At 45.6% G+C, this 4,705-nt stretch overlaps 1 pseudogene; it reads right to left on the bottom strand.

Annotated features, from left to right (window-relative positions):
- Positions 1 to 860: 860 nt before the first annotated feature.
- Positions 861 to 1,333, bottom strand: LOC119044500 (60S ribosomal protein L29-like; annotated as a pseudogene).
- Between the last annotated feature and the right edge of the window lie 3,372 nt (positions 1,334 to 4,705).

The following is a 4,705-nucleotide window of genomic DNA, read 5'->3' as shown; positions in this document are numbered from 1 at the left end:
TACACTGTCTACTAAGTATTCAATACAATTCAAAGTATTCTGCATTAAATTACTTAATGCTCACACTTTGCATTTAATCCTCACAGCAACCCCATGAGGTAGAACTATTATTATCCCTATGTTACAGATGAAGACACTGAGGCATACAAAGGAAATCTAATTTCAGAGGCCATGTTTTTAACCATTGTGCTATACTGCTTTTTAAGTAACTATATAGAACAACGATTTCTAAATGGTACCCTGGAACTTAATAACATTCAACAAATAGATAAAGATATCAATAGTTGTCATTCTGTTGATATCTCTGTTATACGAAAGTCTCAGGAGCTTTTAAAAAATGTTCTGATGTGGGTGCCCAGTTCAGGAATTAACGTTAGACCCTATCACCCCAGGCTTTAAGGGACATGCCCTTGTTTGAGATAGGAAGCAGCAAGAGGCCCTCACTTGGTCCAATCCACGTGTACAGGTCAGGCAAGGAGTTATACTTAAGTGAGGGAGAAAGGAAGTAGTGGAAGAGAAGCAAGAGGATATAGTTCTACCAAAACACACCCAGGAAACACAAAAAACACCCAGGAAACAAGCCAGTTAATTGGATTGATAAGTAATCTCTTTCCTTAGCAAGAGTCCCTCAATAAGAGAACAGCACCAACTTAGGGGCTCTATGCTTATCTTATCACTCTGTTTAGCCACACAGTGACTCTGGAACAGATCTCTTCTCACAGGGTTGTTGTTGTTTTTTTCCCCCCAGATCCTGCCTAGGTTTATTTTTACAAATAGCACAGGACAATGTCAGCCCCACACAGACAGCAGCCCAGGGGTCATGCCAGTTCTTCCATCCTCATATCAGCAGACAGAGGCCTCTATTCTGGAGTCTTTGTGGGCCTGGACACACCTTCAGGAGCCTCTGCTAGAGCCCGAGCCCAAGCTGCAGCCACAGCCTGGGTCTTGATTTGAGCCTTGGTCTTGGATTTTGGTCTGCACAGCCTGAGACCCTTGGCAATGCAGGCATACACACCTTTTCTAAGCTTGGGGTGAGCAATGTAGGCAAGTAAACTGAGCTTGTGGCTGTCACCGTTTGGGATCTTGGGCTTGACCTCCTTGGACTTGTCAAGGGTCTTGACAGCTTTAGCACATGCATACACGGTCTTTGTGTTGTTGGCCTGCATTTTCTTTAGGCCCTTCTTGTTGTACCTCTTGTTGAAGCACATGTTCTTCAGGAACTTGGGGTCTACCCCTTTAAGAGACTCGTATCTTTGTCATTGAGTTTCTTGATGCCGTTTCTGTGCCATTTTTGGGACTAGCTATGCATGGTGTGGTTCCTGGACTTGGCCATATTTGCACCAAAGCCTGTGGCTCTTGAGGCATCTGGGGCTGGAAGCTACAGCTTTGGTTTTTAAAGAAACATTTGCACTGCACACAGCTCAGCTGCTAAATAATACTCTCTTTAGTGGCAGCACACACCCAAATCTAATCATTTCAAATCACTTTGCAATTGAATGCAAAGTGTGAAAAACTCCTCCCTCCCCTGACTTGTTGCTAAATTTAGACAGTCTGGGTATCAGGGGCAAGACTGAATACAACGAGCAGGTGTGGGTTTGCTTAGAGTGCAGTGCCCACTGCTGCCTTGGCCTGGCCTGCCTCTCATGCGATAGAGCAGAGCTGCTCAGTCCCGAAGGCTCCAGATTTTCAAGAGTTACATTCTGAAGAGATTTATTCCAGATGAAGGTGTTCCCAGTTCCTCCCTTTCAAATCTTTTGAAGGAATAAGGGGAAAAAAGGGGCAGAAAGGTGACAGTAAGGAGGACTCCTAAACGCTTAAACAGATAGTAACAGCAAAGTCAGGAGGCAAGGAGAATATCATCCTATCTTTCTTTTGACCCTTATTGCCCTTTCCTTGGACTGGACACTCATTTTACCCAGCTGCCTACTTGTCTGGGCAGTATTGGCCTCTCAGGAGTCTTTTGCTTGAATTATCCATTCAGCGGAGAGCCAGTATTGCATCAATTCTAAGTCGAAGTGTTAAAATTAGCAATGGCCTGGGAAGCATTTTGTCTATTTCAAGATTGGCATTTTGCTTGGAGAGACAATCTACAGGGCTCAAAGTGGAACAGTACTGAACTTAAAGTAATCTCTAGGGAAACAGCCTAAGTGCCCATCAGTAGATGAGTGGATAAAGCATCTATGGTACATTTACACAATGGCAAACTATTCAGCTGTTTAAAAAAAAAAGGGGGGGAAATCTTATCTTTGGCAACAGCATGGATGGACCTGGAGATTATTATGCTAAGTGAAATAAGCCAGTCAGAGAAAGACAAATACCATATGATCTCACTTATATGTGGAAGCTAATGAACAAAGTAAACTGACTAACAAAATAGAAACACAGGCATGGACACATGGACAGACTGACAGCTGTCAGAGGGGAGAGGGATTGGGGGACTGGATGAGAGAAGGTGAAAGGATTAAGCAAAAACATTACTTGTGTGTGTGTGTATATATATATATATATATATAGTATATATATATGGACAACAGTGTGGTGATAGAACAGGGAAAGGAGGGTGAGGGGTAAGTGGAGGTGGGCAAGGGGGGCAGAAATGGGGACAGAAGACTTTGCTTGGGGTGGTGGGCACATGATGCTGTGTGCAGATGATGTTTTGTTGGCCTGATGTTTTGTTTGTACATTTGAAACCTCTACCCCAATAAATTAAAAAGAGGCAAATAAAGGTGTATTGCGACAGGGAACAAAGTAATCTCTAGGAACCTCATATTCCCAAGGAATAAAGTTTGAGACTTGGATCCCACATGTTGTCTCCCTCTGTCCCTCTCCACCCCCTGCCCAACATCCAGTAACTATTTGCCCTTGCCTAAAATTCAGAATAGATATCATGGAGACATGAGGAAAATTGCCTGCCTATGGCACTTTCTTTTCCCTATCAGCCCTCACTTGGTTATGGAGCTGCTTAGCTTCTCAGTAAGTATTTATTTGGATTTAGCTAGGTTGATCATGTTTAGCTAAGCAGCTAAACATGATTGTTTTTACCCCAGGGAATGACCTAGGGAGTGACCATGATATTGCTGGCCAACACTGTGATGCTACTGCTAAATCAAACACTAGGGAGGCTGGACTATAGAACACCCCTCTCAGCAGTTGCCCTCTGCCTGTGCTTTTGAAAGCACCACAAGTTCATTGTCGTTTCACCTTTAAACTTGCAACCTTAGACGAAAGTGTTGTTAATGAAACACTGGTTAGTTACCTTTAAAGCCAGAGGCAACATATCCAAACAGAGACAGGCAAAGGTTGGCAGGTGTTGCCCAAAATTCTTTTGGCTTGTGTTCATTACTTTGAAGGGAAAACTCATTTTACCCAAGGATTAGAGGCTGAGGTATTGTTTTCTTCTGACACATCAGAATTGGCTCCTCCTTCTACCATTTACTGAATGCTCACTAAGTGCAAGAAACTGAGGAAGACTTATGCAGGGTGAGTGAGATCTCTAGCCAACAGAAGCTTACCATCTACAAGAGGTGGGGTGGATGAGCAATGATAATAAGAACTAACATTTAGGGAGTGCTTACTAGATGCAACAAAACACTTTATATGTATTAACTCACATAATCCCCACAACCCAGAGGAAAATACATTATGTACTTTACAGAGCAGGAACAGAGAGATCAAGTAATTTGCCTAAACCTACCCAGATTAGTAAATGGCAGAGCCAGAATGTAAACTAGAGTATAGGTTCTTCATTAGGGCATTTTCTAAAATGGTAATATTACTAACAAGGTACAGAAACGAAGGAAAGAGAGACAGATTTTGACCAGAGTAAGTGTTAAGGGAACTTTTCACTTTGGGTCTTGAAGGTCACAAGGGTAGGGGGTGGGGAGAGACTGGGGAGGAAGGAATGTTCAGGAGGAAGTAACAGCCAGACTGAAAAAAAGGCCGTCTGGGTAGCAGCCAGCTGAGGGCAGCTAGATCTGATTGAGTGCGTGCGAGAGAGGAAAGCTGGAGAGGTCAGGCCAGAAAGTCCTTGAGGACCAGACATTCTCCGTAAGGAAAGGTGAGCAACAATCTCAAACTGTAAAAGCGGCGGAAGGGGATTCCTGATCTCTCTCTCTCACTTTTAGTAAGATGTCCCCGGAGGCCAAGGAAGGCAGCCCACCCACATTTCCCTCAGGAGCTGACTGAGGGCCCTGGTCAAGGTCGCCCGCATGGTTTCCGGAGCTGCAAGTCCAGGCGGACGATTAGGGTACCGAGCGCAGACCCAGGAACTTGGCTGCCAGCCCATTACTGGCCAGAAACGTGTGCACTGCCGGGCCTGGCAGCAAGAGCACCTGCTCCACAAGTACCGGAGGGCTGTCCTCCGCAATACCAGCCGGCCACCTCTCCGTAGCCTGGTGGCCCTAAAAAGTCGAGTGGCAGCCTCCGGAACTCACTCGCCGCTCTGCTCCTCCCCTCAATCCTCCTCAATTGTTCCTGGGGCGCTGATGTATGGACAATAGCCTCTGCCAGGGGAGCACAGTCCGCCAATCAACCACAGTCCCCGCCCTCATCTTCGGCGGGTACATTGCATTGGTCGTACTATTCCTTCTTGGATTGGCTAATAACCTCTCCTCCCCTCGTCCCTTGTGCGTCAGAAGCTCACAATTGGTTAACCGCGTTGCCAAGCTCCGGACGCGGCTCGACGATTGGAGGCCGTGGGCCCGCC

Source organism: Artibeus jamaicensis, unplaced genomic scaffold (assembly GCF_021234435.1).
Source record: "Artibeus jamaicensis isolate MK-2021 breed Jamaican fruit bat unplaced genomic scaffold, CSHL_Jam_final contig_252, whole genome shotgun sequence".
Lineage (NCBI taxonomy): Eukaryota > Metazoa > Chordata > Mammalia > Chiroptera > Phyllostomidae > Artibeus > Artibeus jamaicensis.
This window is presented reverse-complemented; position numbering and strand designations above follow the sequence as displayed.